Genomic DNA, 14,263 nt, shown 5'->3' with positions numbered 1-14,263 from the left:
ATGAAGACAACGACGATTAGATTTACTGAGGTTCTGGAGGTTTCTCTGGCTGGCACTCTGCTGGGTTCCCAAAGGGAAAAAACACTCCAATCTGGGAGATAGAAGGACCCAAGGAAGCCATCCTTGTCAACTAGTGTGAGATGTGATGTCAGGCAGGAGAAACTAGGTGTGTGTGTGTGTACACAGCTTGAGGCTGCTTTGGTTGAAGGAGAGTATTTGTTTTCGATGAGGCACCTCATTTGCAGGGCCGAGGCGCAAATTAATTTCGCTCCTAATGGGCGGGAAAGGCACAGAGCCGCAGCTGACACTGCATAAATTTACGAGACTGAGCCAATAAAAACGAAACGAGACGAAACGAAAGGGGAAAAAAATAAACATATACACAAGAAACACATTAGTCCCCTTGCGATGGCAGTGCTGCCATCCGTCATGCAAATCCAGGATGGCGCTGGCGTTGCATCTCATTAGATTACAGAGCTGGAATTAGGGCAGTTGGCTTCAACAGTTTGTTTATGTCTCCTGTATTTACCATGGCCCAGATCCCAGGGTACCTCGTAGACTTTATCAGAGACAGAGCGTGGGCCCCGGAATGGCGCAGCTGGGGATAGATGAACACCGATGCTAATGGATATTGAAAAAGGCGTTCCAGGTGTAAACAGCTAAATGGAACAGTGCGTTGGGAAACAACCCGAGCCAACAGGGTGATTCAGTGTAGGGACTTTTGTTTCTCCTAGGAGTCTTCTGCTGTTGCTTAAAATATCACAGCAGACGGCAGAATCTCTTATCTCTGCTCTGTTGTCGTAAACAACTGACGGAGAAAGTTAACATGAAAGACGAATGGACGAAGAAGGACTTCTCGTCTGTTCTTTCTCTCGAGGCCCGTTGTTTTCCACTGTGGAGCAATTACGGCTGTCACATCCTGGCTTCCCACCACGTCAGGGTAAAACAAACACAGAGCGAGCCCTCTTAACAAGCTTTAAACAGTTTACAAAAGCACTGGGTGCATTTCTTCGTCAGACCACACAGCTGAAACATTAAAACAACATGCCAGACAGGTAAAGAAAAAAATTATCTTTTGTTAACTGAAACATACTCTGACGAATTCCCAGCCCAACCTAGACACTCAAAAGCTGTCATCCAGTGGGCTCCTGTCCTTCTTACGCAACCTTGACGTTTCTCCCCCCTTCGACTCTTACATAAGACTTCACATTTACCCACCGCCACCAGCCCTTGGGAAAAAGCATCTCTCTCTCTCTTTCTAACTCTCTCTCTTCTCATCGTAGCACTGGGTAGCACTAGGCTGGGTGTCAACCCCCCCTTCCCCCTCCACTCAGTGTGAGGTAATGACGAGCCTCCTCGCTGTGATGCCCGGACGCTGGATTGTATTGGAAGTGGTATTAATTGCGACTGCATAGCAATGAGCGCCGAGCCTCCAGCAGAGAGGGCAGACATACACCTGCCACGGCCGAGACCCCTGCGACAGCCCTAATTAGGGCCCTTTAGCCACGCCAGTCTCTGGGATGAGACAGTCAGGTGGATTGAATGGTGCTTGGGGAGAGGGGTGGTGGCGTACCGGTACTATAAATATGTATTTGCCACAAACAATATCGCGTTGAGCTCTCCCAAGCAAAGTGGCTGGCGCTAAAAGGCACTGCATCCATTGATCAGGGGAGAGGCATGAATCCATTTGCAAAATTGCATTTTACAACAGCCATGGGAGAGGCTATGGAAATGACAGAGACTGAAATTACTGTAAAAAGCCAAACAGAAGTTGCGCAAGTGGTGACGACAAGACAGGAACAGAGAGAACACGCAATCCACCTGTTTGAATTTGAATGTACAATTTGGTTTTCGTCTTAATCCTGTCTGCACATATACATTTCTTTTATTTATTTCTGAATAGCTCTTGAATTGAGCTTTTGCAAAACAGGCTCATTACTCCCGAAGAACCAAGCAGAGGACATGGTTAGAATCTATTTTCACAGAGGAAGAAAAAAGGGCAATAATTCTTTTCATGGAGTTCCGAGTACAAAAATGAAAACAAAGAACAAACATCTGATTTAAAAAAAAAAGTACATCACATCTACTTGATAATTTAGTCATTAATACAAATAAGCCTTACATTTCTTAGAGTCTGAACACAGTATCCTGGTCCACAGAAAATGACACTATCATGTATTGAGTAGAGATGATTCATAATGATGCTGTAAAGGATAATCTGGAGAGAAACAAGCTGATCTAACTTATCATGGTAAGAGCTCGTGTTCTTGGTTCTGCAAACACTGGTAATTATGAGATGTCACAAGTGCAAGTCATTATGTCGTAAATGCTTACTAGGCCAAGGAATGTGCAGCTTTAAAATGATATATTTGAACTGTTTTGTGAGATCCACACTTTTACCACATGCAATTGAGAAGTGTTTTTTCTCAATTTTCCTGTAAACATGTAAGACATTTAATCGTTGTGAAATGTTTAAATATGTCATTACGCACACTGCATTATTCACTACTCGTCTCCAGAATGATCAGGTTACACTAGATTTTCACACTGTTGCTTATATCCTATAATCTTTCGCAATTGCACCGCTCACATTGTCAACAGAGGAAAGAAAGAAAGAAAGCAGACTCTCTATGACGGCAGGCCGCAGCTTCTCGGCTCCGTAGCTGTGTCTAATCGCGGTGACATGTGGCCGGGGATGATGTCGGGCCATTATTCCACTCGGCAGACCAAATGGCTCACACCTGCGTAAAACCTGAGAGTGGCGAGGCGGATAGCAAGGCTCTTCTTATCTGCCTCGCCTTGTTTACGTTTCACCCGCACATCTGTTCCAGCCAACTATGCTGTTTACCCAAGCATGGTGCGAGAGAGGAAGGAAGAGAGAGAGGCAGAGAGAGAAACAGGAGGCTAGAGAGAGAGACAGATACAGAGAAAGAGAGAGAGAGAGAGAGAGAGAGCACACATACACCTATGTGACTCATAATCCATTAAACCCCTGAACCTTAGCTTGTCTTCACTGGCGAGTGAAGAAAGTGAAACTCCGTTGACTCTCAGACATTTAACAGAGCGTCTCCGCCTAGCCCACTCTTTACGTAAGCGTAATCACTTCAAGGACTAGGGTTGGGCTGACCTCAGACCAGTCAGGTTCAGATGTCTTCACCTTTTCTGAGCAGAAGAAAAAGACAAGAGTGTGAAAATGGGCAAAGGAACAAAGAGAGGGAAGAAAAGGACACAAAAAGGAACACAAGTCTGAGTAAAGTCAAGAAAGACTTTCAGACGCCTAGTTCTATCTACCCCTCTGACCTCAATTACGAACAACGACTTCAAATGGCCACAGACTGAGCTGTTAAAAAAAAACGGAGGTCTGGGGAGGGCTGCTCCTTGAGATTGCTCCAGAAAAACATCAGGCCTGAGCTGGCAGGTGCCTGGGCATAGTCCAGCACCCCACAGCTGGCACTGCCAGCTAATCGGACCTGCTGTGCCACGGTGCATCTTAAGCCCAATTCACACCAAAGATTCCCGGCGCAACGAAGCCGAGTTGCAGCGGTGTGATTTGGAAGTTGAACGGAGTTGCAAGCCGTTGCGAGGCGTCGCAGAACATTCAACATGTTTAATCGCAGTTGCAAGGTTTTAGTAGCGGCTCGTCTCCTCGGGAATCTTTGGTCTGAACCCTACTTCAGCACCTTCATACACCTTCCACTTGGATATTTCTCTCAGCAGAAGCACTAAAGGCTCAGCAAGAATGAGTTTGTCTGCTCTCTAAGAAGCAGGCCTTGAGAGTAAACCAGAAATGGGCTTGTGGTTAGTTTACGGAGAAAAAGCAAGAAGCAGTGCATAGTGGTTAGGACAGGAAGGGACCCATCCAAATAATGACCATCGACCATCACTCTCGCTCCTTCACTGGCAGCATCATTATTCCTGCTGTTTATGAGAGCCCGACCGCCGGCCTGTCATTCTGGCCCAAACAGGCTGACAGGCCCTCAGCCCCATTAAAAAACACTGAAAGCTTGGAAACTGTGAGTCGAATCAATGGAGGTGGAGCTCTGTAATCATGCGCTCCATGGCCCTCATAGGAATTTCTCTCACAGACGTCTGCGTGGCTGATTAGTGAAGAGGGGAGAGGGAGCAACGAGGAACTGGCAGATGCATAACCACATGCTACACACACACACACACACACACACACACACACACACACACACACACACACACACACACATACCTGCTCAACAGAACAGACAGTTGAATTAATCTTTTAGCCTTCTCTTTTTTCTTGTTGTGTCTCTTTTCTACCTTTTCTTCTCCCCCTCTCTCTGTGCCTTGGCTCAGTTTTGCTGCCAAGTAGCTGTAATGGTATTTGGCAACAGGGACTATGGCTGCTCAAGTGTCTCAAGGATCAGCAATGGCCCATGTCTCAATCTCCAGTTATTCTTGCCTTCATCCTATTGTTTCTGTTCTTTCTTCATCTACACCTCCCTCCCCTCTCAAATATCTCCTTTTCTCCCTTATCTGTACATCTCCCTGTCTGACTCTCCTCTTTTCATCTTTCCTCTCCTCTACATCTCCCTCTCTCCCCCCACCCTTCTCTCCATCTCGCTCTGCTCTGCTGGCTCTCCACGGCTGAGGAGCTGCCAGGCAACCTCCCAGACAGCAGGTGACTGCAGTGGAGCTGCTCCTGATCTGCTCCCCAGGCATCAGCAACCACACAAAGGCACATATCAACCCAAGTCCAGGCAGAGACTATTCAACATCACGCCACCAAGGCCGGGTGTTATACACCTTTCCCCTCCACTTGGTGTGAAGTAGTAACGGGCCTTTGCATCATAACTTTGGTGCTGAATTGTATCAGCAGGGGATTAATTGCGGCTGCATAATAAAGAGGGACGAGCCTCCAGCAGGAATGGCCGACAAATACCTTTTGGACTTTTGTTGCAGCTTTTGATGATGGAACTTTTCCAAATAAACAATATAGGTCACTAAACATCTGGTGACGGTACTGTATGATATCAACGAGAACAAGACTCTGTTAATCCCTATGAAGACTGTAACAAAACACACAATGTGTAAATGTCACATTGGCCATCTCTTCTGGACAGCGGTGATGAGCACAATGATAACGGACCACATATCCAACCAATACTGGTCACTTATCATTGTCAAATAAAGAAGTACTACCTTAGTAACTACACAAAGATGTATTTGTAGGCTTTCAATAGATGTTCCCAAGGCTTTGCAGTGACAGGAATGAGAGTAAAGACTTGCTAAGTGGCTCCTCCACTTGTGCTCTTGACCAAAAGAAATGTGTTGAGAAGAAGCAATTACAACATCTTCACATCTTCCTGAATATAAAAGAGTCAATAAACTACCAACAGACCCTGACGCCATGGTGAATCACTAAACCTTCCCATTTTTCATAACAACACCAAGCTGTGTTTATTTTCCAGGGGAGCTATAAAGGTCAAAGTGATATCATTTGTGAGGAAAGATCAAATCCATGCAACCTAGTGCCAATATCAAGTGTTCTTTCATGTTCAGCCCTGAATGAGCTGAAGCTCCAATGCTAGACTGTTTGTACTCCATGGAGTCCGTTCACACGAAGACTGATAACACATTGGATATTGACAGGGCTGTTCTTAGTTACAAAGCTGCTATGGCAGCGAGATAAGCATTGATAATGAGAACAGATGTCAAATATATACTGTAGGCCTGTTCACCGCACCTCACCTTAGCCACCACACCATTGTTATAATACATTTGTAGTAATCCCCTACACAATGGTGAGCCAGAGCTTCCTCCCTGGTTGCAGCCGACCCCCTTCATTATCCCCAAAGGCAGCAGGCGGTTTCGCTCACTCTCTCCCTCTACCACTCTCCCACCTTGTTTAGTCTGTCGCTCGGCGAAATGATGAGAGAGAAGCCGAGACCAGCTCTGACCTATGGCAGCAGATCAGTTTTTTTTATAAAAAAGAGGTTCCGATGAGCAAAGGGGCGAAGCCAACAAGAAGAGAAAAAAAAACTTCAAAGTCCCTCACACACAGCGGTCTGAAAAACTTCACAGAGTGAAAACAGTGACCAGAGTGAGAGAGAAAGAATGATTTTCTCTTAATTGGAGAGTCTTGATGCAGGGCTGTTGTTACACTCACCCAGCCTATAACAGACATACAAGGGAGGAAATCTGTGTTTAAAGTGAAAGCCATCTATTAACATTCTCACACTATGAAAACACTGACAGTGAATACATGTCAACGATTCTTTGTTTTGTGTGGTTCCATAACACCCTGCTAATGTGAAAAACTGGGTTTAAAAAAAACAAATGTTCTTTGGTAAGAGGTTTTGCACTCTTTGACACATGCATTCTGACTGGAACTTTTTGGCATCCTCCCCTGCCTTTGTTCAGATGATGTTTCATCTCACACACACACACACACACACACACACACACACACACACACACACACACACACACACACACACACACACACACACACACACACACAGATGCACACTTGCTCTCACACACACACACAGGCTTTTGTGCTGCCACTTTACTGTTGACTTCGAATTATCATGTAAATCTCACTGCATGACATGAATGACTACAGACCTCACATCAGAGACCCTTTTACCATTGATGACAGTTCCATCCTCAGGCAGCAGCACAACATGACCATTGTGTGGTGAGGAAAAATTTCTTTTTTTGCAATGTTGTATTTAGCGACTAGCGAGCCTGGCTTCCGACGTACTTCCGCTCAATTTCGTTTAGCTTCAGTACTGAGACTGGCACAGATAAGCTCTCTTGTGCAAGATTTCTTGTGTAGAACCTCTACTGAGAGCCACCAACCAACCAACGAATAGAGGGTGCATCTGAGAGAGATTACGTTACACAGGCATGATCTTTTCATTTGCTACATCCACACTCCGAAGCAGCCATAACACCAACCATTTTAAACTTCAAACAAGTGTCCAGGAAACCCACCAGGAGGGAGACATTTGGCAATGGATCTAGGCCAGACCCTTTTCCAAAAGAGGAGCATATAGCAAAAGCTAGTCAATAGTAGTCATTGGGTGCCACTCATTTGGGCCTTTATACGTCCTCCCTCGCTCCTCGGGCCTCGATCCTGACTGATGAATTATGGGACGGCAACAATGGGATAGTGCGATAGTCAATCCAGTGTTAGTTATAGATCAGTGGAAACGCCCCTCGAGGATCGAGCATCGAGGATCGAGGAGGCATGTTGAGAAGCACCTATGGTATTACAGGCACCAGGAAGCCCCTCGCACCATCCTTGATGCAATTGAGCACCAACTAAAGTTCACGAGGCATTGATCATTTAGACAAAGCTTCGAGCAATACTGAATACAAATTATGTTATAAAACGTATATTAAAAATTCAAGCAATCCTATCTGTATTCTGATTCAATTTACAAAACAATTCTGATGAATGTTTAATTACAATAGCCTGTGGGTGGTTTGACAAAAATATATATCTTGTGTCAATAAGTCATTCTTTATTAAAATTATCCAAAAAACCCTGACACCTCAGTCCCTCTTAGTCTATGGTATGAACAACATACAGGTCCGCATACTGATAGAAGCTTCCAAACGTTTATTTAGCACAAATGATTTAGCGTGCTAAATAGACTTTTGGGACCTTCTATCAGTGTGCGGACCTTTGTCATTTCTTTTCACTTCTTTTTGGTCCAGCACCTGTACTACTGAGATGTGCACAATCTCTTGTTTTGGATGTACAGTACAACATACAGCACACTGAACACAACATAATGCACTCAGTACCTCATATTGTTGCCCTCGACATCAAGGACCGAACACATTTGCTGACAAATATCTGTAGAACAAAACCATACAGTACACAGCTTGACAGCCAATCAACAGCTGGGTGCCCAGCTCCAACTCAATGAAGCTCAGTGGCTGTGACTATTGCGTTAGCGCGTGGCTGCTCTCAAACAACCCTGAACAAATCCTATTACAGGCTCCAGGAAGCCCCTCGCACCATCCCCTGATACAATTTAACACCAACTAAAGTGGGTGAGTACACCCCCTGCTCAGAGAAAGGGATCCCGTGCTGCCCATATTTGTCGGGGTGTTGCTGTGAGCAGAGCCTCTAAATAAGGTCTGAACTGTGTGGGATGTGTGACCAGGTTACGTGAAAAAGTGTCCTTCAATTCCTCTGGATGCTTGTTTGGGTCATATAGGGGAGGAGGTTGTATACATTGTGTCTTCTTGAGTGGGACTACATAATCTATATTTGTCTGCGGTTTCCACATCAACCACCCCATACATTCATATTTCACCTCTACCGGGAAATATAATTATGTTCATACGAGACGACCAAAAGGAGTCATCAACGTAAGAAGATTAGGACGTTTCCTTAATGTCCACGTGGAACGCATCTCAGGTGTACTCTAGACATTACGGCTGAGAACAAACTGCGCAATCCTAGAGCTTGAACGGCTTTCAGAATGAGATTGAAAAGCTTTCAAGCTAACCAGTCCAGTTGTCGAGGCTTATTGCTTTTGGCAAGTTACAAAAGAAACAGGAGAGGAAATGCTCAGCTCTGCGCGGCAGAAGTTTTCCTTCTCAAGAGGCAGCCGGGTGTGTGTGTCGGGGAAACATCTGCATAGATTTGTAAATGTGTCTCTCTCTTCAGGGACAGATACATGATGGGTACATCCTGCCAACACAAGTTCCAAATCAACTAAGAAAGAGAGAGAGAGAGAGAGAGAAAGAACGAAAGAAAGACAGAGAAAGAGAAATAATGAGAGAGAGAGAGAGAGAGAGTCTCTGTTTGCGTACAATGGTTGATCACTAGATGAAAAACCGCAAAGCTTATCATAAGCTGGTTCAGGGGACGTTGTCTGAGTGTCTCTTGATGTGATTTTGCATCATTTCAGAAAGCAGACAGAGCAAGTGAGCCCATCCAAAGCACCTGTAGGTGCCCACTGTTTTGTTACAGCCATTATTGGTGACAGCATGACTACTCAAAAATATTGTTGCTCAGACCTCTGCAGGAAGAGACACTCAACACGGGTTGTCTCGCTGTTCCCTTTGAAATCCAGCTGCTTCATTGTCATTACACAGAGTCTAAAAAGCCTTCAGGAGAAATTCTTAAAGCCTTCAGCAGGCAGCCCTTCCTGTAGCTTGGCGAGCATGTGTGACTTTGTCACAGACTCACAGACAGACACACCACGCTCAGATTGTGGAGACTCACAGCTCAAACTATCTGCCCCCTGTGTGGAGAGTGCACATTGGCTTTCAACCTTTCAATCCACTGCTAATCAAGCTATCCCAAACAACCCTAAGAAGGAGGCTCTCATGGGCAATCAATCTGTTCTTTGAATTAGTCGATTAAAAGCTAAGTTGTGGGGAAAAGTACTGCGCACACACGCACACACACACATACACTTGCATCCACACATACGCACATATGCACACACACACACACACACACACACACACACACACACACACACACACACACACACACACACACACACACACACACACACACACACACACACACACACACACACACACACACACACACACACACACATACACACACTGAGCATGATCCCACACACACACAAACTGAGCATGATCCTCCTTCAGATGCTGAAGCCTTCCTCTCAGCCTGTGTTTTGATTGATGGTGTTGGACACTCTCAAATGAATGACTGGAAGGACAATCCAAAGTGTGACGCCATGGTGCAATGGTGTCTGGTAAGCAACAACATCAACAGATCAACAAAAGAGCACCTGGACAAGAGAAGGGGCCCCACGCATACTGTATGTGGGCAGACAGAGGACATTCAACAGTGCCATGGCTCTACAGTAGACACACACTCCCTCACACACACACACACACACACACACACACACACATTCATGACTCAGCAAGAACATGATCCAAAAAAACAGAACTAAGGAACACTATTTAAACTGTGACACTGTCAGCTTGAAGAACTGTTATCATACAAGCCATGATGTCCATGTGCAATAATGATGCGAGGGATTATGGCCTCCTATAGACACAGCACTAATTTGCACTTTCTAGGATTTCTCATTAGCACCCCCTGAAATAGAGCCATTCTCGACTTAAGTAATAAACCCAGCAAGGACTTCATCTTTACGCGGCTGAACTGACTCCACAGGTCTGAGCAAGTACAGACAATGAAAAAAATAAAACTGAGAACCGAATGGCACAACGAATACAGTACGACTATTTCCGCTGCATAATAGAGCGGCTATAGCTCTGTAGCTACAGGGGGAGAGGCACAGAAACCTTGAAGGACTATCTCTCATCTTCTGCATTGTCAACCCCTATGTGTTTTCCTGTCCTTCAAAAAACATTTCAAGCAGTGTCCAAAACTTACATATACTGTGTGTTCACAATATATCATGAGGATAAATATTGGTCAAGCCATCGTCTTCAACATAACATGGATTGGCATTCAAATGTTCAGCAACTCCTTTGCAGCACAGTCACAGAGCAAGCTGAACAGTTCAACAGGTAGCCATTTTTTAAACGCAATGATTGTACTTAATGAGATCCACATACTCCACGGGCGACTTAAAGTAAATACTATTATAATTCTAATATAGCCTACATGGATATGGCTCTGCACAGAAACTGACACAATCATTTAAGCTGGAAAATGAGACTGTATAATACACTAAGTTTAAATTCACACACATACATGTATGTGCGCACGCACACACACACACACACACACACACACACAGTGTTAGTCTAATACAGCTAAATCAGTATATTTCTACACAATGGGATGACATCTAATGGCAGTGGTGAATGTGAACAAATTCTTTAGGCATTAAGGAAATGTAAAATGCATGTCACATCTCAGTGAATACCACATGACTAATCAGTGAGCGAGCCTGCAAGAGAGAGAAAGGAATGACTTCTTAATTATGCCCTCATCATTGACTTTCCAGGCAGGCAGCCTACTAATGTCCTATTAGATCCTACATTATGCTTCCACTTCTATGCAATGTTGTCTCCACCACTGAAAAAGTAGCCTCTTTTCATGACAGACATAATGTCTCAAAGACGTGTGCTTTCGTAGAGTGTTTTTTTTATGATCTGGTGTGCCCAATACATAATTATGAGAACCCAACTTTACATAATGGAGGAAGCAGTGCTGTTGCAGTCTAGGATTTAAAGCAGGTGTCCTGGAGAAAAACAAAAACAGTCCACCCACGCCTGCAGAAGAAGACCAAACATACATTTCTGAATGCTGAAGTATATTTAAAGAACACATATAATACACACGCTACTGATCTGACCTCCATAGACAAGTGATTGACCCATTCAGGCATTCAGTTTCTGAAAGAAAATGCCAGCAGCATCACCTCAACAACCGAATCAAGAATCCCAGACAGGGGGGCGCTGGGGTGCAACTGGTTAACCGTATCACATGTGGGTCCAATTGCCCACGGGGACCCAGGTTCGAGTCTGACGCAGGTAATTTCCCGATCCCACCCCATCTCTGCCTCCCTCTCTTGCTTCCTGTCTCTTTCTTCACTGTCCACTGTCAAAAAAGGGCAAAAGCCCAAGAAAATTAATCCCAACCTGACCAAGTTTATACTGTACATTAAAAGTATAATCCACAAGCTACTGTCAACATCAGCTGATATATTGAGCTGTAAGCCTATAATGAAATGACCCCCATCCCTTCTGTGCTCCTAAAGCAACATATTGATCGGATGGAATGATTTGGCTCAATCATGAGCTGAATTTGATGATGAACATTTGTGATGTCTTGTGTTTACTTAGTCTTTTCGTTTGTTCTAATCATGCCAAATGATGCATAAACCTCTCAGACATCTATGAAATTGGTCCTGACCAGGTAAAACAACTTTGGAGCAAAAGTGCTACAGTATGAGACACATCAATATCAACATCACATAATTAAGAGAGACTGAGGACTGTCACTGTCATTCTAATGAAATGCTCAATCATACAATTATCATACTGAAAACAGTTACAATAGAGACAACTTTCTCCAAAAATCTTTGATGTCATTAATCTTCTTTAATGTCGAGGTTTTGCGCTACATAACCTTACCCTATCATCAAACAAAGATGGCCAGTTTCTCCAAAGTTTTAGCTGCCTATTGCTTTTGTGACACCTAATCTAGATGGTGTGACAAATAAATACCTTTATCAATGGAATGATCTGTTGAATGGAAAAAGATTGCAACATACTTCTGAGAGAAAGGAAAGCTGGACAGATAAAGACCTAGATCAAGTCCAAACAGTACAATTACAACTGTTCCCATATAACACATCCACAATTATGGGTTTACAATGAGAGTGCGATGAGTGATACATTCAAATCAACATCTGCACCAGTATTATCTATAATTTATCCATGCCCATGACAGAAAGTCCTTAGCCTTTCTGATCACACAGCAACTGAAGCACTTGTTTTCCATAGTTGTTTTACACAGGCTGATTCTGGGCTACCTTGTCGCCAAACCAAGACAGTTTGATTCTATTCATGGGTCTCATCAGGCCCCTTTCCACAGGTATATCAACCAATGCAGTCTGCATTCATAATCTAGATGTATAATCTAGGTGTATAATCTAGAATCTTGATTTTATACATCTGTGCAACAGACCTGATGAAAACCATGAATAGAGGTAGAACAAACAGGTTTCTAGTGCCAGCTGTCCATATCAAAAGGAATTACCCCATGAAGTTTGTCTTTCAAAGAGAAAATGATTCTGATGCTGGCAACAAAATGCTATTTTTCAAGACCTGTCAAACACAGAACGCACCCAGGAATGGGCAAGTTAAGACACACCGTTCAATCAGACTGCGTATGTCGAAACAAAACGCAAAAATCATAATTTCAGACAAAACCAAACGAGGCGCTAAATGCACTTTGCCGCAACAATAGCAAGAAAGTGTGCAGCAGCATCTGCACGAGACCAACGCTAGAAACTTCCCAGTGTCTCTTGGGCAATGGGAGATAGGTTACCTAAAAGTGCCGAGTGTCCACCCATGTTGGCGCTTATCTCCGTTCAAGATGTGACGGTCCTATGTGGTATGTAGTTCCATATTTTCCCGTGGTTTGCATCAAGTGCTTCCGCAGACTGTGAGAGGAGAAGTAGAAATGCAGTCACACAGAAAGCTGCCTCAAGCACCACACGGAATCAGACAGGTGACCACTCACAGTCGATGGGAGTCGCCAATCACTGTCTCGGCAATTAAAACATCATAAATAATTCACTCCTCTTACCAGCATCGTGTCCGTAATTCTTCAGTTCCATGGCCATGGTCTGTCGTAGCCTACATTTCTACTTAATAATTTAGTTTTTGCCTTTAACACCGCTGGGTCCGAGAAAGAGAGATCGTAATGATCCAGTCGTTTTAACGTTAGAATTCGCTACACCCGTGATGCATCAGATAATCCAAAACTACAGCAACAGTGTGGAGGTAATACTACTTACAGTGATGTGGCTAGCCCATATCAATTTCCACCTCGCGCAGTGTTTAAAACTTAATTAAAGCATAAGTAAATGTAACATTCTTTCAAGATGTTGCCATTAATGTCAATTTAACAGATGTGTAATGCTCACACTTAAACAACTGTGGATGTATGTATTATTACAATAGCCTAATAGACATCTTAATGAAATATTCATAATAACTTGACGAACAAAGGCTCAATCAAACGTACCATCGATTTAAGATGACCTGTGGTTGCCTTTTTGAGCACAACTTGTTCATTACCTGAAGGGCTGGTATAATAGCATGTTAACAGCTTGACACACAGGCTTACCTACAGGCCTTTCTGAAACATGCAATCGAACTTAAAGACAGAGAGGAAGGGAGGGGGACATAGTAAGCAAAGACCACGGATTGTGATAAGAGGGTTCATGCTGTTTCAGTTCTTAACCTTTTTGCGAAGTCGAACATGAAGTTCTGCTAAAAAAAAAAAAAAATATATCCTACTTAGACTGTTGCATTGCCTCTAAATGCATTTACTTGGCTAACAGTTGAACTCTGTTGCATTGCCTACTAAGCTTAATGTATTTATTAGTATTTGATTTTTTTGCAGATATGGCTTAACACCCATAAGAATTAGTGAGTTTAAAGTTAGATCAATACAGGAGAGCTTAAATTCAGTCAGCTGTCATCACCACTGCAATATAAAGAGATTAGCCTACCCAAATATTAACACTGATTGATGTGTCTGGTCTGGAGAGTTGACATAAAA

This window comes from Sardina pilchardus, chromosome 15 (assembly GCF_963854185.1).
Source record: "Sardina pilchardus chromosome 15, fSarPil1.1, whole genome shotgun sequence".
NCBI classification, from domain to species: domain Eukaryota; kingdom Metazoa; phylum Chordata; class Actinopteri; order Clupeiformes; family Clupeidae; genus Sardina; species Sardina pilchardus.
Note: the sequence above shows the minus strand (reverse complement) of the source record.